The sequence below is a fragment of the Triturus cristatus genome, chromosome 6, assembly GCF_964204655.1.
Source record: "Triturus cristatus chromosome 6, aTriCri1.1, whole genome shotgun sequence".
Classification (NCBI taxonomy): Eukaryota; Metazoa; Chordata; class Amphibia; order Caudata; family Salamandridae; genus Triturus; species Triturus cristatus.
Window position 1 is genome coordinate 1,199,715,779 of NC_140589.1, and position 26,091 is coordinate 1,199,741,869.

A 26,091-nucleotide genomic window follows, 5' to 3' on the forward strand; every position below is an offset into this window, starting at 1 on the left:
AGCCCAGCGGGGCCACTGATCTTTACGAGCACACTCCTCTGCTCAGTGTGATTACTGCATACATCAGGACTGCCCTTGTCCCAACGACAATAATTTCCACCAGTTTCCGCCTCACCCTGCACGGTCCTTTACAATCTTGTGGAAATAGGGAGATCCTTTCTGTCCCTGGGGTCTTGTGAACAGGAGGCCAGCCAACCGCCCTTGGAGATTGCTCAAAGAAATGGGCCATGGTTATTGGCAATTAGATGCAGGCTAACCACATCTAGGCAATACCACCAAGTGATAGTCCACTTCCTGGAGCACAATAAGTTGCAGACCACCACAAGTCTTTAGATAATCCAGTTGCAGGTCCTCCTGCCCCAATGGTTCCTCTTGTCGATGTTGCAGTATTGAACCACTGTAGTATGTTTCCAATCCCCAAAGCGTTTCTAAACTCCAGAGGATGAAGCTCCAGTAGTTATACCCACAATGGCCTTTGAAGATGAGATTCGTTCAAAAGGCCACCTTTGAAATGCACAGGCCCCCCTTTAAATTTATTCCTGTCTGCCATCCTACCCTGGGAAGCTTGATAAATATCTTCAGTAGGGACAGGACCCTGACACCCTTGGGATGCAGGTGCCAATTCCACTCGCTCTTATCTGCCCCAGGAAGGCCCATCAGAGTCAGAGGTCTGCAGTTTCCATTGAGTTCCCCTAGTTTATGGCCATCTATCAGGAATGCACAGATGTAGCTGTCCCCCGGCACCGAGGTGGATTGGAGACAGGCTGAAAGGCACACTGAGAGCCACGAGCATTGAAATGCCCACTTTCCCAAAATGGCATTTCCACATTATTAATGTTAAATCCGCTCTCACTACCAGGAGAGTATTTGCAATTACTAATCCACCGATTTCATACACCTTACTGCTACTTTTCTGCAAGTAGGAAATACAGCTCAATAGCCTGTCCATATATCCCCCATTTTAATCATTGCGAGAAGCAGGCCTCACAGTATCGAACACACCATCATGTGCTATCTACTACTGGCCATGTAGCGTACACGTGCACATGCCCTACCTCCTCCCTACACAGGGAGTACTCAGTACAGGGAGGACTCAGATGTAGCGCGAGACATGCAGAACTTTAGCAAGTAGCTTTTAAATGCCAAGCTGATAAACAGTAACCTGAACACACAGGCCCCGCCATGGCATACCTGTGGTATGTTTGAAGAGCTACCTCCGTGGGTGGCACAACCAGTGCTGAAGGCCCACGGATGAGCATTTGAGTTACATGCCCTTGGGATATGTCTTACCACTGGGCAAGGGACTTACAGCTGACTCAAATTGGCCAAACTTGTATACACCAATCACCAAAATGTATGAATCTGACAAGCACAGCGCTTTGACACTGAAGGACAGTGTCAAAGCACGCAACATCCTAAGCCAGCAAAAATAGGTCCATACAGGAGGTCGGAGGCCACAAAGTCAGGTGCAACAATGCCAAAGGATGCCAGGTCTATTGCAGCTTATTAAATGTATTAAGTTAATTCCAATGTGACCTATGGGAGAGGTAGGCCTTCAGCAGTGAAAAACGAATTTAAGAGCTTTTCACTATCAGGAAATGTAAACCTTAAGAGTGCATGTCCTACCTTTTAAATACATTGCACCCTGCCATTTGGGCTGTTTAGGGCCCACATTAGGGGTGGCTTACATGTATTAGAAAGGCAATTTTTAGCCGAATATAGCTGTTTACAACTAATGCCTTGTGCACGTATTTCTTTACAACGTGGTTGTTACAACAGCCACGTTATTACCACACAAACCATTAAATTGCAAGTCGTTTCAATGACTTGTTGTAGGGGGCGCGCTGGACTTAGGAATAGTATTATTTACTGTTCCTACTCCAGTTAGTGCAACAGCAGGGAAGGTGTTGGATTCACCAGCACGCCCCCTACAGCAAGTCATTGAAATGACTTGCGATGTAATGGTATGCTTGGTAACAATGTGGTCGTTGTAACAACAGTGTTGTAACGGAACCGCGTTGTGGAGACAGGGTTGTAAACGCTGTTTCCCGTTTTGGCCTGTCAAAACATTTATTTTGCCAGGTCGAAATGACAGCTTACAACTGTACACAGGCTGCATTGGCAAGACAGAGACACGTTTAAAAGGCTACTTAAGTGGGTGGCACAACCAATGCTGGAGGCTCACTCATAGCATTTAATATATAGGCCCTGGGTACAGATAGTACCATTTTACTAGGGACTTATAAGTACATTAAATATGTCAATTGTGGATAAACCAATGTTATCATGTTTTAAGGAGTGAACACATGCACTTTAGCACTGCTTAGCAGTGGTAAATTGCACAGAATCCAAAGGCCAACACAAACAAGACCAGAAAAATATGGAGGTGGAAGGGAAAAATTGGAGGACGACCCCCCTAAGGCTAACCGGTCTAACAGGCTGCCTTATTTAAAGTGCCCCCCCATACTGTGATGTTTTAGCCAGTATAAGTGTGAAATACTGTGATTTTGGGGGTGTCATGACCCAGGAGGGGTCAAATGTGATGTCAGAATGTTACCAAAGGTTTTCTATCTGCTGATGTACATGTCTGTAAATTAATGTGTATTATTTAGTAATGGGGTGTTTGTCCTCAGTAAGGGAAATTGTGGACCTATTACTTGAGCAGGCCTCCCATTCCGCACAAATAATAACCCAATTTCTTCCAACTACAAATCATTGTTTTCGGGTACATGAGACTAATTAGCTCAATGAAATAGAATTAAGACTACAGCACACAGGAGGCAGAACGTTATCAAATTAAAATTTAGGATTGGAAACAGGGTCTGTAATGTGTTGAAGATAGATGGTCATCCTATTCTGATTAATTGTAGCAGTGGTGATAATGTAGCATCAAATCATTGATAAATGGTGAGCAAAAAACAAACTTGTACAGTTAGCACACATACTGAGGCAGTGTTCCTAACTGTACAATGATGTAAGTAGAATAATATTTGCTTATTGAGATTTATAAATGTTCATTTCAATGTGAGTCCTACTCAGTAGCTTGTATTTCGACTAATTTCTGGCATTAAAATGACTCTAAACACAGTTATTTTAGTTCCAAAAGTGATAATTCAAATGCAATAGTCATTTACAGTCAAAAAATTCAACGTTAAAAAATTGCCATTTCTGACCATCTGGAGAAAGTTCGACAGGTCACGGGTCATTGTTTTTCATCAGAAAATTGATTTTTGGACTGTAGAAAAATGTATGTGAAATGTCATTTGGATTGTCCCTCATGTTGAATAACTACTTTTTAAAGCCTCAATGTGACCAAAATTGCCATTTTTACAGACATTTTCTCCTACTCAGAAGCTTCTATTTCGACCAATTTCAGGCATTAGAATGACTCTATACACACTTATTTCAGTTCCAAAAGTGATAATTCACATGCAATAGTCATTTACAGTCAAAAAAATTAAACGTTAAAAAATTACCATTTCTGACCATCTGGAGAAAGTTCGACAGGTCACGGGGTCATTGTTTTTCATCAGAAAATGGATTTTTTGGACTGTAGAAAAATTGATTCAAAATGTCATTTGGATTGTGCCTCATGCTGAATAACTACTTTTTAAATCCTCAATGTGACCAAAATTGGCATTTTTACAGACTTTTTCTTCTACGCGTAAACTTCTATTTCGACCAATTTCAGGCATTAAAATGACTCTAAACACACTTATTTAAGTTCTAAAAGTGATAATTCACATGCAAAATTCATTTACAGTCACAAAATTAAACATTAAAAAAATGACCATTTCTGACCATCTGGAGAAAGTTCGACAGGTCACGGGTCATTGTTTTTCATCAGAAAATTGATTTTTTGGACTGTAGAAAAATTGATTCAAAATGTCATTTGGATTGTGCCTTATGTTGAGTAACTACTTTTTAAAGCCTCAATGTGACCAAAATTGGCATTTTTACAGACTTTTTCATCTACAAGTAAGCTTCTATTTTGACCAATTTCACGGCATTAAAATGACTCTAAACATTTATTTTAGTTCCAAAAGTGATAATTCACATGCAAAATTAATTTGCAGTCAAAAAACTTAAACATTAAAAAAATTACCATTGCTGACCATCTGGCAAAAGTTCGACAGGTCACGGTTCATCATTTTATATCAGAAAATTGATTTTTTGGGCTGTAGAAAAATTGATTCAAATTTCATTTTGATTGTCCCTCATGTTGAAAAACTACTTTTTAAAGCCTCAATGGCACCAAAATTGCCATTTTTACAGACTTTTTCTCCTACTCAGAAGCTTTTATTTTGAGCAATTTCAGGCACTAAAATGACTCTAAACACACTTATTTTAGTTCCAAAAGTGATAATTCACATGCAATAGTCATTAATAGTAAAAAAATGTAAACAATAAAAAAATTCCATTTCTGACAATCTGTAGAAAGTTCGACAGATCGCGGGTCATCGTTATTCATCAGAAAATAGATTTTTTGGACTGAAATAAAATTGATTCAAAATGTCATTTGGATAGTGCCTCATGTTGAATAACTACTTTTTAAAGTCTCAATGTGACTAAAATTGCAATTTTTACAGACTTTTTCTCCTACTCAGACTTCTATTTCGACCAATTTCAGGCACTAAAATGACTCTAAACACATTTAAGTTCCAAACGTGATAATTCACATGCACAAGTCATTAAATCAAAAAATTCAAAATTAAAAAATTACCATTTCTGACCATCTGGAGAATGTTCGACAGGTCACGGGTCATCTTTTTTCATCAGAAATTTGATTTTTTTGACAGTAGAAATAATGATTCAAGATGTCACTTTGATTGCCCCCCTGTTGAATAACTACGTTTTAAAGCCTTAATGTGACCAAAATTGCCATTTTTACAGACTTTTTCTCCCGCTCAAAAGCTTTTATTTTGAGCAATTTCAGGCACTGAAATGACTCTAAACACACATATTTTAGTTCCAAAAGTGATAATTCACATGCAATAGTCATTTGCAGTCAAAAAGTTAAACATTAAAAAATTACCATTTCTGACCATCTGGAGAAAGTTCAACAGGTCACGGGTCATCTTTTTTCATCAGAAATTTGATTTTTTTGACAGTAGAAAAAATGATTCAAGATGTCACTTTGATTGTCCCTCATGTTGAATAACTACTTTTTAAAGCCTCAATGTGACGAAAAGTGCCATTTTTACAGACTCTTTCTTCTACCCGTAAGCTTCTATTTCGACCAATTTCAGGCATTAAAATGACTCTAAACACATTGATTTGAGTTCCAAAAGTGATAATTCACATGCAAAAGTCATTTAAGTCAAAAACTGAAACATTAAAAAAATTACCATTTCTGATCATCTGGAGAAAGTTTGACAGGTCACGGATCATAGTTTTTCATCAGAAAATGTATTTTTTTGACTGTAGAAAAAATGATTCAAAATGTCATTTGGATTGTGCCTCATGTTGAATAACTACTTTTTAACAGCTCAATGCAACCAAAATTGCCTTTTTACAGACTTTTTCTCCGACTCAGAAGCTTCTATTTCGACCAATTTCAGGCACCAAAATGACTCTAAACACACTCATTTTATTTGCAAAAGTGATCATTCACATGCAGTAGTCATTTACAGTCAAAAAATTAATCGTTAAAAAATTACCTTTTCTGACCATCAGGAGAAAGTTCGACAGGTCGCAGGTCATTCTTTTTCATCAGAAAATTGATTTTTGGACTGTAGAAAAATGTATTCAAAATGTCATTTGGATTGTGCCTCATGTTGAATAACTACTTTTTAAATCCTCAATGTGACGAAAATTGCCATTTTTACAGACTTTTTCTCCGACTCAGAAGCTTCTATTTTGACCAATTTCAGGCATTAAAATGACTCTAAACACATTTATTTAAGTTCCAAACGTGATAATTCACATGCAAATGTTATTAAATCAAAAAATTAAAAATTAAAAAATTACCATTTCTGACCATCTGGAGAAAGTTCAACAGGTCACGGGTCATCTTTTTTCATCAGAAATTTGATTTTTTTGACAGTAGAAAAAATGATTCAAAATGTCACTTTGATTTTCCCTCATGTTGAATAACTACGTTTTAAAGCCTTAATGTGACCAAAATTGCCATTTTTACAGACTTTTTCTCCTACTCAGAAGCTTTTATTTTGAGCAATTTCAGGCACTAAAATTACTCTAAACACACTTATTTAAGTTCCAAAAGTGATAATTCACATGTAATAGTAATTTGCAGTCAAAAAGTTAAACATTAAAAAATTACCATTTCTGACCATCTGGAGAAAGTTCGACAGGTCACGGGTCATCATTTTTCATCAGAAAATATATTTTCTGGAGTGTAGAAAAATTGATTCAAAATGTAATTTGGATAGTGCCTCATGTTGAATAACTACTTTTTAAAGCCTAAATGTGACCAAATTGGCATTTTTACATACTTTTTCTTCTACTCGGAAGCTTCTATTTCGACCAATTTCAGGCATTAAAATGACTCTAAACACACTTATTTAAGTTCTAAACGTGATAATTCACATGCAAAAGTCATTGAAGTCAAAAAATTAAACATTAAAAAAATGATCATTTCTGACCATCTGGAGAAAGATTGACAGGTCACGGATCATCGTTTTTCATCAGAAAATTGATTTTTTGGACTGTAGAAAAATTGATTCAAAATGTCATTTGGATTGTCCCTCATGTTGAATAACTACGTTTTAAAGGCTCAATGTGAGAAAAATTATCATTTTTACAGACTTTTTCTCCTACTCAGGAGCTTCTATATCGACCTATTTCATTAATTAAAATGACTCTAAAAACACTTATTTTAGTTCCAAAAGTGATAATTCACATGCAATAGTCATTAACAGTAATGAAATTTAAACATTAAAAAAATTCCATTTCTGACCATCTGGAGAAAGTTCGACAGGTCACGGGTCATCGTTATTCATCTGAAAATTGATTTTTTGGACTGAAATAAAATTGATTCAAAATGTCATTTGGATAGTGCCTCATGTTGAATAACTACTTTTTAATGCCTCAATGTGACCAAAATTGGCATTTTTACAGACTTTTTCTTCTACAAGTAAGCTTCTATTTCGACCGATTTCAGGCATTAACATGACTCTAAACACATTTATTTTAGTTCCAAAAGTGATAATTCACATACAATAGTCATTTACAGTCAAAAAATTAAACATTAAAAAATTATCATTTCTGACCATCTGGAGAAAGTTCGATAGGTAACGGGTCATCGTTTCTCATCAGAAAATTGATTTTATGGACTGTAGAAAAATTGATTTAAAATGTCATTTAGATTGTCCCTCATGTTGAATAACTACTTTTTAAAGCCTCAATGTGACGAAAATTGCCATTTTTACAGACTTTTTCTCCTAATCAGAAGCTTATATTTCGACCAATTTCAGGCATTAAAATGATTTTAAACACATTTAAGTTCCAAACGTGATAATTCACATGCAAAAGTCATTAAATCAAAAAATTAAAAATTAAAAAATTACCATTTCTGACCATCTGAAGAAAGTTCAACAGGTCACGGGTCATCATTTTTCATCAGAAAATTGATTTTTTGGAGTGTAGAAAAATTGATTCAAAATGTCATTTGGATAATGCTTCATGTTGAATAACTACTTTTTAAAGCCTAAATGTGATCAAAATTGCCATTTTTACAGACTTTTTCTCCTACACAGAAGCTTCTATTTTGACCACTTTCAGGCATTAAAATGACTCTAAACACACTTAATTTAGTTCCAAAATTGATAATTCTCTTGCAATAGTCATTTACAGTCAAAAAAGTAAACACTAAAAAATTACCATTTCTGATCATCTGGAGAAAGTTCGATGGGTCACAGGTCATAGTTTTTCATCAGAAAATTGATTTTTTTGACTGCAGAAAAAATGATTCAAAATGTCATTTTGATTGTTCCTCATGTTGAATAACTACGTTTTAAAGCCTCAATGTGAACAAATTGCCATTTTTACAGACTTTTTCTCCTACTCAGAAGATTTTATTTTGAGCAATTTCAGGCATAAATTGACTCTAAGCAAACTTATTTTAGTTCCAGAAGTGATAATTCACATGCAATAGTCATTACCAGTAAAAAAAATTAAACATTAAAAAAATTCCATTTCTGACCAGTCTGTAGAAAGTTCGACAGGTCACGGGTCATTGTTTTTCATCAGAAAAATGATTTTTTGGACTGTAGAAGAATTGATTCAAAATGTCATTTTGATTGTTCCTCATGTTGAATAACTACTTTTTAAAGCCTCAATGTGACCAAAATTACCATTTTTACAGACTTTTTCTCCTACTCGTAAGCTTCTATTTCGACCAATTTCAGGCTTAAAATGACTCTAAACACACTTATTTTAGTTCCAAAAGTGATAATTCACATGCACTAGTCATTTACAGTCAAAAAATTAAACATTAAAAAATCACCATTTCTGACCATCTGGAGAAAGTTCAACAGGTCACGGGTCATCGTTTTTCATAAGAAAATAGATTTTTTGGAGTGTAGAAAAATTGATTCAAAATGTCATTTGGATAGTGCCTCATGTTGAATAACAACTTTTTAAAGCCTAAATGTGGCCAAAATTGGCATTTTTACAGACTTTTTCTTCTACTCGTAAGCTTCTATTATGACCAATTTCAGGCATTAAAATGACTCTAAACACACTTATTTTAGTTCCAAGAGTTCTAATTCACATGCAAAAGTCATTTAAGTAAAAAAATTAAACATTAGAAAAAAATTACCATTTCTGACCATCTGGAGAAAGTTCAACAGGTCACGGGTCATCGGTTTTCATCAGAAAATTGATTTTTTTGACTGTAGAAAAAATGATTCAAAATGTCATTTTGATTGTCCCTCATGTTGAATAACTACGTTTTAAAGCCTCAATGTGACCAAAATTGCCATTTTTACAGACTTTTTCTCATACTCAGAAGCTTTTATTTTGAGCAATTTCAGGCACTAAAATTACTCTAAACACACTTATTTTAGTTCCAGAAGTGATAATTGGAATTTTAACAGACTTTTTCTTCTACAAGTAAGCTTCTATTTCGACCAATTTCAGTCATTAAAATGACTCTAAACACATTTATTTTAGTTCCAAAAGTGATAATTCACATGCAAAAGTCATTGAAGTCAAAAAATTAAACATTAAAAAAATTACCATTTCTGACCATCTGGAGAAAGTTCGACGGGTCATCGTTTTTCATCAGTAAATTGATTTTTTGGACTGAAGAAAATTTGATTCAAAATGTCATTTTGATTGTCCCTCATGTTGAATAACTACTTTTTAAAGCCTCAATGTGACCAAAATTGCCATTTTTACAGACTTTTCTCCTACTCAGAAGCTTCTATTTCGACCAATTTCAGGCATTAAAATGACCCTAAATTCACTTATTGTTCTAAGAGTTCTAATTCACATGCAATAGTCATTTACAGTCAAAAGACAAAACATTAAAAAAATTCCATTTCTGACCATCTGGAGAAAGTTCAGAAGACCAATTTCAGGCATTAAAATGACTCTAAACACACTTATTTAAGTTCCAAAAGTGATAATTCACATGCAATAGTCATTTACAGTCAAAAAATTAAACATTTTAAAATTACCATTTCTGACCATCTGGAGAAAGTTCGACAGGTCACAGGTCATCGGTTTTCATCAGAAAATTGATTTTGTGGACTGTAGAAAAAATGATTCAAAATGTCATTTTTATTGTCCCTCATGTTGAATAACTACGTTTTAAAGCCTCAATGTGACCAAAATTGCCATTTTTACAGACTTTTTCTCATACTCAGAAGCTTTTATTTTGAGCAATTTCAGGCACTAAAATTACTCTAAACACACTTATTTTAGTTCCAGAAGTGATAATTCACATGCAATAGTCATTACCAGTAAAAAAATGTAAACATTAAAAAAATTCAATTTCTGACAATCTGGAGAAAGTTCGACAGGTCACAAGTCATCGTTATTCATCAGAAAATTGATTTTTTGGACTGAAATAACATTGATTCAAAATGTCATTTGGATAGTGCCTCATGTTGGATAACTACTTTTTAAAGCCTCAATGTGACCAAAATTGGAATTTTAACAGACTTTTTCTTCTACAAGTAAGCTTCTATTTCGACCAATTTCAGGCATTAAAATGACTCTAAACACATTTATTTTAGTTCCAAAAGTGATAATTCACATGCAAAAGTCATTGAAGTCAAAAAATTAAAAATTAAAAAAATTACCATTTCTGACCATCTGGAGAAAGTTCGACGGGTCATCGTTTTTCATCAGTAAATTGATTTTTTGGACTGTAGAAAATTTGATTCAAAATGTCATTTTGATTGTCCCTCATGTTAAATAACTACTTTTTAAAGCCTCAATGTGACCAAAATTGCCATTTTTACAGACTTTTCTCCTACTCAGAAGCTTCTATTTCGAGCAATTTCAGGCATTAAAATGACCCTAAACACACTTATTTTAGTTCCAAGAGTTCTAATTCACATGCAATAGTCATTTACAGTCAAAAGACAAAACATTAAAAAAATTCCATTTCTGACCATCTGGAGAAAGTTCGACAGGTTACGGGTCATTGTTTTTCATCAGAAAATTGATTTTTGGACTGTAGAAAAATGTATTCAAAATGTCATTTGGATTGTGCCTCATGTTGAATAACTACTTTTTAAATCCTCAATGTGACGAAAATTGCCATTTTTACAGACTTTTTCTCCGACTCAGAAGCTTCTATTTTGACCAATTTCAGGCATTAAAATGACTCTAAACACATTTATTTAAGTTCCAAACGTGATAATTCACATGCAAATGTTATTAAATCAAAAAATTAAAAATTAAAAAATTACCATTTCTGACCATCTGGAGAAAGTTCAACAGGTCACGGGTCATCTTTTTTCATCAGAAATTTGATTTTTTTGACAGTAGAAAAAATGATTCAAAATGTCACTTTGATTGTCCCTCATGTTGAATAACTACGTTTTAAAGCCTTAATGTGACCAAAATTGCCATTTTTACAGACTTTTTCTCCTACTCAGAAGCTTTTATTTTGAGCAATTTCAGGCACTAAAATTACTCTAAACACACTTATTTAAGTTCCAAAAGTGATAATTCACATGTAATAGTAATTTGCAGTCAAAAAGTTAAACATTAAAAAATTACCATTTCTGACCATCTGGAGAAAGTTCGACAGGTCACGGGTCATCATTTTTCATCAGAAAATATATTTTCTGGAGTGTAGAAAAATTGATTCAAAATGTAATTTGGATAGTGCCTCATGTTGAATAACTACTTTTTAAAGCCTAAATGTGACCAAATTGGCATTTTTACATACTTTTTCTTCTACTCGGAAGCTTCTATTTCGACCAATTTCAGGCATTAAAATGACTCTAAACACACTTATTTAAGTTCTAAACGTGATAATTCACATGCAAAAGTCATTGAAGTCAAAAAATTAAACATTAAAAAAATGACCATTTCTGACCATCTGGAGAAAGATTGACAGGTCACGGATCATCGTTTTTCATCAGAAAATTGATTTTTTGGACTGTAGAAAAATTGATTCAAAATGTCATTTGGATTGTCCCTCATGTTGAATAACTACGTTTTAAAGGCTCAATGTGAGAAAAATTATCATTTTTACAGACTTTTTCTCCTACTCAGGAGCTTCTATATCGACCTATTTCATTAATTAAAATGACTCTAAAAACACTTATTTTAGTTCCAAAAGTGATAATTCACATGCAATAGTCATTAACAGTAATGAAATTTAAACATTAAAAAAATTCCATTTCTGACCATCTGGAGAAAGTTCGACAGGTCACGGGTCATCGTTATTCATCTGAAAATTGATTTTTTGGACTGAAATAAAATTGATTCAAAATGTCATTTGGATAGTGCCTCATGTTGAATAACTACTTTTTAATGCCTCAATGTGACCAAAATTGGCATTTTTACAGACTTTTTCTTCTACAAGTAAGCTTCTATTTCGACCGATTTCAGGCATTAACATGACTCTAAACACATTTATTTTAGTTCCAAAAGTGATAATTCACATACAATAGTCATTTACAGTCAAAAAATTAAACATTAAAAAATTATCATTTCTGACCATCTGGAGAAAGTTCGATAGGTAACGGGTCATCGTTTCTCATCAGAAAATTGATTTTATGGACTGTAGAAAAATTGATTTAAAATGTCATTTAGATTGTCCCTCATGTTGAATAACTACTTTTTAAAGCCTCAATGTGACGAAAATTGCCATTTTTACAGACTTTTTCTCCTAATCAGAAGCTTCTATTTCGACCAATTTCAGGCATTAAAATGATTTTAAACACATTTAAGTTCCAAACGTGATAATTCACATGCAAAAGTCATTAAATCAAAAAATTAAAAATTAAAAAATTACCATTTCTGACCATCTGGAGAAAGTTCAACAGGTCACGGGTCATCATTTTTCATCAGAAAATAGATTTTTTGGAGTGTAGAAAAATTGATTCAAAATGTCATTTGGATAGTGCTTCATGTTGAATAACTACTTTTTAAAGCCTAAATGTGATCAAAATTGCCATTTTTACAGACTTTTTCTCCTACACAGAAGCTTCTATTTTGACCAATTTCAGGCATTAAAATGACTCTAAACACACTTAATTTAGTTCCAAAATTGATAATTCACTTGCAATAGTCATTTACAGTCAAAAAAGTAAACACTAAAAAATTACCATTTCTGATCATCTGGAGAAAGTTCGATGGGTCACAGGTCATAGTTTTTCATCAGAAAATTGATTTTTTTGACTGCAGAAAAAATGATTCAAAATGTCATTTTGATTGTTCCTCATGTTGAATAACTACGTTTTAAAGCCTCAATGTGAACAAATTGCCATTTTTACAGACTTTTTCTCCTACTCAGAAGATTTTATTTTGAGCAATTTCAGGCATAAATTGACTCTAAGCAAACTTATTTTAGTTCCAGAAGTGATAATTCACATGCAATAGTCATTACCAGTAAAAAAAATTAAACATTAAAAAAATTCCATTTCTGACCAGTCTGTAGAAAGTTCGACAGGTCACGGGTCATTGTTTTTCATCAGAAAAATGATTTTTTGGACTGTAGAAGAATTGATTCAAATTGTCATTTTGATTGTTCCTCATGTTGAATAACTACTTTTTAAAGCCTCAATGTGACCAAAATTACCATTTTTACAGACTTTTTCTGCTACTCGTAAGCTTCTATTTCGACCAATTTCAGGCTTAAAATGACTCTAAACACACTTATTTTAGTTCCAAAAGTGATAATTCACATGCACTAGTCATTTACAGTCAAAAAATTAAACATTAAAAAATCACCATTTCTGACCATCTGGAGAATGTTCAACAGGTCACGGGTCATCGTTTTTCATAAGAAAATAGATTTTTTGGAGTGTAGAAAAATTGATTCAAAATGTCATTTGGATAGTGCCTCATGTTGAATAACAACTTTTTAAAGCCTAAATGTGACCAAAATTGGCATTTTCACAGACTTTTTCTTCTACTCGTAAGCTTCTATTATGACCAATTTCAGGCATTAAAATGACTCTAAACACACTTATTTTAGTTCCAAGAGTTCTAATTCACATGCAAAAGTCATTTAAGTAAAAAAATTAAACATTAGAAAAAAATTACCATTTCTGACCATCTGGAGAAAGTTCGACAGGTCACGGGTCATCGGTTTTCATCAGAAAATTGATTTTTTTGACTGTAGAAAAAATGATTCAAAATGTCATTTTGATTGTCCCTCATGTTGAATAACTACGTTTTAAAGCCTCAATGTGACCAAAATTGCCATTTTTACAGACTTTTTCTCATACTCAGAAGCTTTTATTTTGAGCAATTTCAGGCACTAAAATTACTCTAAACACACTTATTTTAGTTCCAGAAGTGATAATTGGAATTTTAACAGACTTTTTCTTCTACAAGTAAGCTTCTATTTCGACCAATTTCAGTCATTAAAATGACTCTAAACACATTTATTTTAGTTCCAAAAGTGATAATTCACATGCAAAAGTCATTGAAGTAAAAAAATTAAACATTAAAAAAATTACCATTTCTGACCATCTGGAGAAAGTTCGACGGGTCATCGTTTTTCATCAGTAAATTGATTTTTTGGACAGAAAAAAATTTGATTCAAAATGTCATTTTGATTGTCCCTCATGTTGAATAACTACTTTTTAAAGCCTCAATGTGACCAAAATTGCCATTTTTACAGACTTTTCTCCTACTCAGAAGCTTCTATTTCGACCAATTTCAGGCATTAAAATGACCCTAAATTCACTTATTTTAGTTCTAAGAGTTCTAATTCACATGCAATAGTCATTTACAGTCAAAAGACAAAACATTAAAAAAATTCCATTTCTGACCATCTGGAGAAAGTTCAGAAGACCAATTTCAGGCATTAAAATGACTCTAAACACACTTATTTCAGTTCCAAAAGTGATAATTCACATGCAATAGTCATTTACAGTCAAAAAATTAAACATTTTAAAATTACCATTTCTGACCATCTGGAGAAAGTTCGACAGGTCACAGGTCATCGGTTTTCATCAGAAAATTGATTTTTTGGACTGTAGAAAAAATGATTCAAAATGTCATTTTTATTGTCCCTCATGTTGAATAACTACGTTTTAAAGCCTCAATGTGACCAAAATTGCCATTTTTACAGACTTTTTCTCATACTCAGAAGCTTTTATTTTGAGCAATTTCAGGCACTAAAATTACTCTAAACACACTTATTTTAGTTCCAGAAGTGATAATTCACATGCAATAGTCATTACCAGTAAAAAAATGTAAACATTAAAAAAATTCAATTTCTGACAATCTGGAGAAAGTTCGACAGGTCACAAGTCATCGTTATTCATCAGAAAATTGATTTTTTGGACTGAAATAACATTGATTCAAAATGTCATTTGGATAGTGCCTCATGTTGAATAACTACTTTTTAAAGCCTCAATGTGACCAAAATTGGAATTTTAACAGACTTTTTCTTCTACAAGTAAGCTTCTATTTCGACCAATTTCAGGCATTAAAATGACTCTAAACACATTTATTTTAGTTCCAAAAGTGATAATTCACATGCAAAAGTCATTGAAGTCAAAAAATTAAACATTAAAAAAATTACCATTTCTGACCATCTGGAGAAAGTTCGACGGGTCATCGTTTTTCATCAGTAAATTGATTTTTTGGACTGTAGAAAATTTGATTCAAAATGTCATTTTGATTGTCCCTCATGTTAAATAACTACTTTTTAAAGCCTCAATGTGACCAAAATTGCCATTTTTACAGACTTTTCTCCTACTCAGAAGCTTCTATTTCGAGCAATTTCAGGCATTAAAATGACCCTAAACACACTTATTTTAGTTCCAAGAGTTCTAATTCACATGCAATAGTCATTTACAGTCAAAAGACAAAACATTAAAAAAATTCCATTTCTGACCATCTGGAGAAAGTTCGACAGGTTACGGGTCATTGTTTTTCATCAGAAAATTGATTTTTGGACTGTAGAAAAATGTATTCAAAATGTCATTTGGATTGTGCCTCATGTTGAATAACTACTTTTTAAATCCTCAATGTGACGAAAATTGCCATTTTTACAGACTTTTTCTCCGACTCAGAAGCTTCTATTTTGACCAATTTCAGGCATTAAAATGACTCTAAACACATTTATTTAAGTTCCAAACGTGATAATTCACATGCAAATGTTATTAAATCAAAAAATTAAAAATTAAAAAATTACCATTTCTGACCATCTGGAGAAAGTTCAACAGGTCACGGGTCATCTTTTTTCATCAGAAATTTGATTTTTTTGACAGTAGAAAAAATGATTCAAAATGTCACTTTGATTGTCCCTCATGTTGAATAACTACGTTTTAAAGCCTTAATGTGACCAAAATTGCCATTTTTACAGACTTTTTCTCCTACTCAGAAGCTTTTATTTTGAGCAATTTCAGGCACTAAAATTACTCTAAACACACTTATTTAAGTTCCAAAAGTGATAATTCACATGTAATAGTAATTTGCAGTCAAAAAGTTAAACATTAAAAAATTACCATTTCTGACCATCTGGAGAAAGTTCGACAGGTCACGGGTCATCATTTTTCATCAGAAAATATATTTTCTGGAGTGTAGAAAAATTGATTCAAAATGTAATTTGGATAGTGCCTCATGTTGAATAACTACTTTTTAAAGCCTAAATGTGACCAAATTGGCATTTTTACATACTTTTTCTTCTACTCGGAAGCTTCTATTTCGACCAATTTCAGGCATTAAAATGACTCTAAACACACTTATTTAAGTTCTAAACGTGATAATTCACATGCAAAAGTCATTGAAGTCAAAACATTAAACATTAAAAAAATGACCATTTCTGACCATCTGGAGAAAGATTGACAGGTCACGGATCATCGTTTTTCATCAGAAAATTGATTTTTTGGACTGTAGAAAAATTGATTCAAAATGTCATTTGGATTGTCCCTCATGTTGAATAACTACGTTTTAAAGGCTCAATGTGAGAAAAATTATCATTTTTACAGACTTTTTCTCCTACTCAGGAGCTTCTATATCGACCTATTTCATTCATTAAAATGACTCTAAAAACACTTATTTTAGTTCCAAAAGTGATAATTCACATGCAATAGTCATTAACAGTAATGAAATTTAAACATTAAAAAAATTCCATTTCTGACCATCTGGAGAAAGTTCGACAGGTCACGGGTCATCGTTATTCATCTGAAAATTGATTTTTTGGACTGAAATAAAATTGATTCAAAATGTCATTTGGATAGTGCCTCATGTTGAATAACTACTTTTTAATGCCTCAATGTGACCAAAATTGGCATTTTTACAGACTTTTTCTTCTACAAGTAAGCTTCTATTTCGACCGATTTCAGGCATTAACATGACTCTAAACACATTTATTTTAGTTCCAAAAGTGATAATTCACATACAATAGTCATTTACAGTCAAAAAATTAAACATTAAAAAATTATCATTTCTGACCATCTGGAGAAAGTTCGATAGGTAACGGGTCATCGTTTCTCATCAGAAAATTGATTTTATGGACTGTAGAAAAATTGATTTAAAATGTCATTTAGATTGTCCCTCATGTTGAATAACTACTTTTTAAAGCCTCAATGTGACGAAAATTGCCATTTTTACAGACTTTTTCTCCTAATCAGAAGCTTCTATTTCGACCAATTTCAGGCATTAAAATGATTTTAAACACATTTAAGTTCCAAACGTGATAATTCACATGCAAAAGTCATTAAATCAAAAAATTAAAAATTAAAAAATTACCATTTCTGACCATCTGGAGAAAGTTCAACAGGTCACGGGTCATCATTTTTCATCAGAAAATTGATTTTTTGGAGTGTAGAAAAATTGATTCAAAATGTCATTTGGATAGTGCTTCATGTTGAATAACTACTTTTTAAAGCCTAAATGTGATCAAAATTGCCATTTTTACAGACTTTTTCTCCTACACAGAAGCTTCTATTTTGACCAATTTCAGGCATTAAAATGACTCTAAACACACTTAATTTAGTTCCAAAATTGATAATTCACTTGCAATAGTCATTTACAGTCAAAAAAGTAAACACTAAAAAATTACCATTTCTGATCATCTGGAGAAAGTTCGATGGGTCACAGGTCATAGTTTTTCATCAGAAAATTGATTTTTTTGACTGCAGAAAAAATGATTCAAAATGTCATTTTGATTGTTCCTCATGTTGAATAACTACGTTTTAAAGCCTCAATGTGAACAAATTGCCATTTTTACAGACTTTTTCTCCTACTCAGAAGATTTTATTTTGAGCAATTTCAGGCATAAATTGACTCTAAGCAAACTTATTTTAGTTCCAGAAGTGATAATTCACATGCAATAGTCATTACCAGTAAAAAAAATTAAACATTAAAAAAATTCCATTTCTGACCAGTCTGTAGAAAGTTCGACAGGTCACGGGTCATTGTTTTTCATCAGAAAAATGATTTTTTGGACTGTAGAAGAATTGATTCAAATTGTCATTTTGATTGTTCCTCATGTTGAATAACTACTTTTTAAAGCCTCAATGTGACCAAAATTACCATTTTTACAGACTTTTTCTGCTACTCGTAAGCTTCTATTTCGACCAATTTCAGGCTTAAAATGACTCTAAACACACTTATTTTAGTTCCAAAAGTGATAATTCACATGCACTAGTCATTTACAGTCAAAAAATTAAACATTAAAAAATCACCATTTCTGACCATCTGGAGAATGTTCAACAGGTCACGGGTCATCGTTTTTCATAAGAAAATAGATTTTTTGGAGTGTAGAAAAATTGATTCAAAATGTCATTTGGATAGTGCCTCATGTTGAATAACAACTTTTTAAAGCCTAAATGTGACCAAAATTGGCATTTTCACAGACTTTTTCTTCTACTCGTAAGCTTCTATTATGACCAATTTCAGGCATTAAAATGACTCTAAACACACTTATCTTAGTTCCAAGAGTTCTAATTCACATGCAAAAGTCATTTAAGTAAAAAAATTAAACATTAGAAAAAAATTACCATTTCTGACCATCTGGAGAAAGTTCGACAGGTCACGGGTCATCGGTTTTCATCAGAAAATTGATTTTTTTGACTGTAGAAAAAATGATTCAAAATGTCATTTTGATTGTCCCTCATGTTGAATAACTACGTTTTAAAGCCTCAATGTGACCAAAATTGCCATTTTTACAGACTTTTTCTCATACTCAGAAGCTTTTATTTTGAGCAATTTCAGGCACTAAAATTACTCTAAACACACTTATTTTAGTTCCAGAAGTGATAATTGGAATTTTAACAGACTTTTTCTTCTACAAGTAAGCTTCTATTTCGACCAATTTCAGTCATTAAAATGACTCTAAACACATTTATTTTAGTTCCAAAAGTGATAATTCACATGCAAAAGTCATTGAAGTAAAAAAATTAAACATTAAAAAAATTACCATTTCTGACCATCTGGAGAAAGTTCGACGGGTCATCGTTTTTCATCAGTAAATTGATTTTTTGGACTGAAAAAAATTTGATTCAAAATGTCATTTTGATTGTCCCTCATGTTGAATAACTACTTTTTAAAGCCTCAATGTGACCAAAATTGCCGTTTTTACAGACTTTTCTCCTACTCAGAAGCTTCTATTTCGACCAATTTCAGGCATTAAAATGACCCTAAATTCACTTATTTTAGTTCTAAGAGTTCTAATTCACATGCAATAGTCATTTACAGTCAAAAGACAAAACATTAAAAAAATTCCATTTCTGACCATCTGGAGAAAGTTCAGAAGACCAATTTCAGGCATTAAAATGACTCTAAACACACTTATTTCAGTTCCAAAAGTGATAATTCACATGCAATAGTCATTTACAGTCAAAAAATTAAACATTTTAAAATTACCATTTCTGACCATCTGGAGAAAGTTCGACAGGTCACAGGTCATCGGTTTTCATCAGAAAATTGATTTTTTGGACTGTAGAAAAAATGATTCAAAATGTCATTTTTATTGTCCCTCATGTTGAATAACTACGTTTTAAAGCCTCAATGTGACCAAAATTGCCATTTTTACAGACTTTTTCTCATACTCAGAAGCTTTTATTTTGAGCAATTTCAGGCACTAAAATTACTCTAAACACACTTATTTTAGTTCCAGAAGTGATAATTCACATGCAATAGTCATTACCAGTAAAAAAATGTAAACATTAAAAAAATTCAATTTCTGACAATCTGGAGAAAGTTCGACAGGTCACAAGTCATCGTTATTCATCAGAAAATTGATTTTTTGGACTGAAATAACATTGATTCAAAATGTCATTTGGATAGTGCCTCATGTTGAATAACTACTTTTTAAAGCCTCAATGTGACCAAAATTGGAATTTTAACAGACTTTTTCTTCTACAAGTAAGCTTCTATTTCGACCAATTTCAGGCATTAAAATGACTCTAAACACATTTATTTTAGTTCCAAAAGTGATAATTCACATGCAAAAGTCATTGAAGTCAAAAAATTAAACATTAAAAAAATTACCATTTCTGACCATCTGGAGAAAGTTCGACGGGTCATCGTTTTTCATCAGTAAATTGATTTTTTGGACTGTAGAAAATTTGATTCAAAATGTCATTTTGATTGTCCCTCATGTTAAATAACTACTTTTTAAAGCCTCAATGTGACCAAAATTGCCATTTTTACAGACTTTTCTCCTACTCAGAAGCTTCTATTTCGAGCAATTTCAGGCATTAAAATGACCCTAAACACACTTATTTTAGTTCCAAGAGTTCTAATTCACATGCAATAGTCATTTACAGTCAAAAGACAAAACATTAAAAAAATTCCATTTCTGACCATCTGGAGAAAGTTCGACAGGTTACGGGTCATTGTTTTTCATCAGAAAATTGATTTTTGGACTGTAGAAAAATGTATTCAAAATGTCATTTGGATTGTGCCTCATGTTGAATAACTACTTTTTAAATCCTCAATGTGACGAAAATTGCCATTTTTACAGACTTTTTCTCCGACTCAGAAGCTTCTATTTTGACCAATTTCAGGCATTAAAATGACTCTAAACACATTTATTTAAGTTCCAAACGTGATAATTCACATGCAAATGTTATTAAATCAAAAAATTAAAAATTAAAAAATTACCATTTCTGACCATCTGGAGAAAGTTCAACAGGTCACGGGTCATCTTTTTTCATCAGAAATTTGATTTTTTTGACAGTAGAAAAAATGATTCAAAATGTCACTTTGATTGTCCCTCATGTTGAATAACTACGTTTTAAAGCCTTAATGTGACCAAAATTGCCATTTTTACAGACTTTTTCTCCTACTCAGAAGCTTTTATTTTGAGCAATTTCAGGCACTAAAATTACTCTAAACACACTTATTTAAGTTCCAAAAGTGATAATTCACATGTAATAGTAATTTGCAGTCAAAAAGTTAAACATTAAAAAATTACCATTTCTGACCATCTGGAGAAAGTTCGACAGGTCACGGGTCATCATTTTTCATCAGAAAATATATTTTCTGGAGTGTAGAAAAATTGATTCAAAATGTAATTTGGATAGTGCCTCATGTTGAATAACTACTTTTTAAAGCCTAAATGTGACCAAATTGGCATTTTTACATACTTTTTCTTCTACTCGGAAGCTTCTATTTCGACCAATTTCAGGCATTAAAATGACTCTAAACACACTTATTTAAGTTCTAAACGTGATAATTCACATGCAAAAGTCATTGAAGTCAAAAAATTAAACATTAAAAAAATGACCATTTCTGACCATCTGGAGAAAGATTGACAGGTCACGGATCATCGTTTTTCATCAGAAAATTGATTTTTTGGACTGTAGAAAAATTGATTCAAAATGTCATTTGGATTGTCCCTCATGTTGAATAACTACGTTTTAAAGGCTCAATGTGAGAAAAATTATCATTTTTACAGACTTTTTCTCCTACTCAGGAGCTTCTATATCGACCTATTTCATTCATTAAAATGACTCTAAAAACACTTATTTTAGTTCCAAAAGTGATAATTCACATGCAATAGTCATTAACAGTAATGAAATTTAAACATTAAAAAAATTCCATTTCTGACCATCTGGAGAAAGTTCGACAGGTCACGGGTCATCGTTATTCATCTGAAAATTGATTTTTTGGACTGAAATAAAATTGATTCAAAATGTCATTTGGATAGTGCCTCATGTTGAATAACTACTTTTTAATGCCTCAATGTGACCAAAATTGGCATTTTTACAGACTTTTTCTTCTACAAGTAAGCTTCTATTTCGACCGATTTCAGGCATTAACATGACTCTAAACACATTTATTTTAGTTCCAAAAGTGATAATTCACATACAATAGTCATTTACAGTCAAAAAATTAAACATTAAAAAATTATCATTTCTGACCATCTGGAGAAAGTTCGATAGGTAACGGGTCATCGTTTCTCATCAGAAAATTGATTTTATGGACTGTAGAAAAATTGATTTAAAATGTCATTTAGATTGTCCCTCATGTTGAATAACTACTTTTTAAAGCCTCAATGTGACGAAAATTGCCATTTTTACAGACTTTTTCTCCTAATCAGAAGCTTCTATTTCGACCAATTTCAGGCATTAAAATGATTTTAAACACATTTAAGTTCCAAACGTGATAATTCACATGCAAAAGTCATTAAATCAAAAAATTAAAAATTAAAAAATTACCATTTCTGACCATCTGGAGAAAGTTCAACAGGTCACGGGTCATCATTTTTCATCAGAAAATTGATTTTTTGGAGTGTAGAAAAATTGATTCAAAATGTCATTTGGATAGTGCTTCATGTTGAATAACTACTTTTTAAAGCCTAAATGTGATCAAAATTGCCATTTTTACAGACTTTTTCTCCTACACAGAAGCTTCTATTTTGACCAATTTCAGGCATTAAAATGACTCTAAACACACTTAATTTAGTTCCAAAATTGATAATTCACTTGCAATAGTCATTTACAGTCAAAAAAGTAAACACTAAAAAATTACCATTTCTGATCATCTGGAGAAAGTTCGATGGGTCACAGGTCATAGTTTTTCATCAGAAAATTGATTTTTTTGACTGCAGAAAAAATGATTCAAAATGTCATTTTGATTGTTCCTCATGTTGAATAACTACGTTTTAAAGCCTCAATGTGAACAAATTGCCATTTTTACAGACTTTTTCTCCTACTCAGAAGATTTTATTTTGAGCAATTTCAGGCATAAATTGACTCTAAGCAAACTTATTTTAGTTCCAGAAGTGATAATTCACATGCAATAGTCATTACCAGTAAAAAAAATTAAACATTAAAAAAATTCCATTTCTGACCAGTCTGTAGAAAGTTCGACAGGTCACGGGTCATTGTTTTTCATCAGAAAAATGATTTTTTGGACTGTAGAAGAATTGATTCAAATTGTCATTTTGATTGTTCCTCATGTTGAATAACTACTTTTTAAAGCCTCAATGTGACCAAAATTACCATTTTTACAGACTTTTTCTGCTACTCGTAAGCTTCTATTTCGACCAATTTCAGGCTTAAAATGACTCTAAACACACTTATTTTAGTTCCAAAAGTGATAATTCACATGCACTAGTCATTTACAGTCAAAAAATTAAACATTAAAAAATCACCATTTCTGACCATCTGGAGAATGTTCAACAGGTCACGGGTCATCGTTTTTCATAAGAAAATAGATTTTTTGGAGTGTAGAAAAATTGATTCAAAATGTCATTTGGATAGTGCCTCATGTTGAATAACAACTTTTTAAAGCCTAAATGTGACCAAAATTGGCATTTTCACAGACTTTTTCTTCTACTCGTAAGCTTCTATTATGACCAATTTCAGGCATTAAAATGACTCTAAACACACTTATCTTAGTTCCAAGAGTTCTAATTCACATGCAAAAGTCATTTAAGTAAAAAAATTAAACATTAGAAAAAAATTACCATTTCTGACCATCTGGAGAAAGTTCGACAGGTCACGGGTCATCGGTTTTCATCAGAAAATTGATTTTTTTGACTGTAGAAAAAATGATTCAAAATGTCATTTTGATTGTCCCTCCTGTTGAATAACTACGTTTTAAAGCCTCAATGTGACCAAAATTGCCATTTTTACAGACTTTTTCTCATACTCAGAAGCTTTTATTTTGAGCAATTTCAGGCACTAAAATTACTCTAAACACACTTATTTTAGTTCCAGAAGTGATAATTGGAATTTTAACAGACTTTTTCTTCTACAAGTAAGCTTCTATTTCGACCAATTTCAGTCATTAAAATGACTCTAAACACATTTATTTTAGTTCCAAAAGTGATAATTCACATGCAAAAGTCATTGAAGTAAAAAAATTAAACATTAAAAAAATTACCATTTCTGACCATCTGGAGAAAGTTCGACGGGTCATCGTTTTTCATCAGTAAATTGATTTTTTGGACTGAAAAAAATTTGATTCAAAATGTCATTTTGATTGTCCCTCATGTTGAATAACTACTTTTTAAAGCCTCAATGTGACCAAAATTGCCGTTTTTACAGACTTTTCTCCTACTCAGAAGCTTCTATTTCGACCAATTTCAGGCATTAAAATGACCCTAAATTCACTTATTTTAGTTCTAAGAGTTCTAATTCACATGCAATAGTCATTTACAGTCAAAAGACAAAACATTAAAAAAATTCCATTTCTGACCATCTGGAGAAAGTTCAGAAGACCAATTTCAGGCATTAAAATGACTCTAAACACACTTATTTCAGTTCCAAAAGTGATAATTCACATGCAATAGTCATTTACAGTCAAAAAATTAAACATTTTAAAATTACCATTTCTGACCATCTGGAGAAAGTTCGACAGGTCACAGGTCATCGGTTTTCATCAGAAAATTGATTTTTTGGACTGTAGAAAAAATGATTCAAAATGTCATTTTTATTGTCCCTCATGTTGAATAACTACGTTTTAAAGCCTCAATGTGACCAAAATTGCCATTTTTACAGACTTTTTCTCATACTCAGAAGCTTTTATTTTGAGCAATTTCAGGCACTAAAATTACTCTAAACACACTTATTTTAGTTCCAGAAGTGATAATTCACATGCAATAGTCATTACCAGTAAAAAAATGTAAACATTAAAAAAATTCAATTTCTGACAATCTGGAGAAAGTTCGACAGGTCACAAGTCATCGTTATTCATCAGAAAATTGATTTTTTGGACTGAAATAACATTGATTCAAAATGTCATTTGGATAGTGCCTCATGTTGAATAACTACTTTTTAAAGCCTCAATGTGACCAAAATTGGAATTTTAACAGACTTTTTCTTCTACAAGTAAGCTTCTATTTCGACCAATTTCAGGCATTAAAATGACTCTAAACACATTTATTTTAGTTCCAAAAGTGATAATTCACATGCAAAAGTCATTGAAGTCAAAAAATTAAACATTAAAAAAATTACCATTTCTGACCATCTGGAGAAAGTTCGACGGGTCATCGTTTTTCATCAGTAAATTGATTTTTTGGACTGTAGAAAATTTGATTCAAAATGTCATTTTGATTGTCCCTCATGTTAAATAACTACTTTTTAAAGCCTCAATGTGACCAAAATTGCCATTTTTACAGACTTTTCTCCTACTCAGAAGCTTCTATTTCGAGCAATTTCAGGCATTAAAATGACCCTAAACACACTTATTTTAGTTCCAAGAGTTCTAATTCACATGCAATAGTCATTTACAGTCAAAAGACAAAACATTAAAAAAATTCCATTTCTGACCATCTGGAGAAAGTTCGACAGGTTACGGGTCATTGTTTTTCATCAGAAAATTGATTTTTGGACTGTAGAAAAATGTATTCAAAATGTCATTTGGATTGTGCCTCATGTTGAATAACTACTTTTTAAATCCTCAATGTGACGAAAATTGCCATTTTTACAGACTTTTTCTCCGACTCAGAAGCTTCTATTTTGACCAATTTCAGGCATTAAAATGACTCTAAACACATTTATTTAAGTTCCAAACGTGATAATTCACATGCAAATGTTATTAAATCAAAAAATTAAAAATTAAAAAATTACCATTTCTGACCATCTGGAGAAAGTTCAACAGGTCACGGGTCATCTTTTTTCATCAGAAATTTGATTTTTTTGACAGTAGAAAAAATGATTCAAAATGTCACTTTGATTGTCCCTCATGTTGAATAACTACGTTTTAAAGCCTTAATGTGACCAAAATTGCCATTTTTACAGACTTTTTCTCCTACTCAGAAGCTTTTATTTTGAGCAATTTCAGGCACTAAAATTACTCTAAACACACTTATTTAAGTTCCAAAAGTGATAATTCACATGTAATAGTAATTTGCAGTCAAAAAGTTAAACATTAAAAAATTACCATTTCTGACCATCTGGAGAAAGTTCGACAGGTCACGGGTCATCATTTTTCATCAGAAAATATATTTTCTGGAGTGTAGAAAAATTGATTCAAAATGTAATTTGGATAGTGCCTCATGTTGAATAACTACTTTTT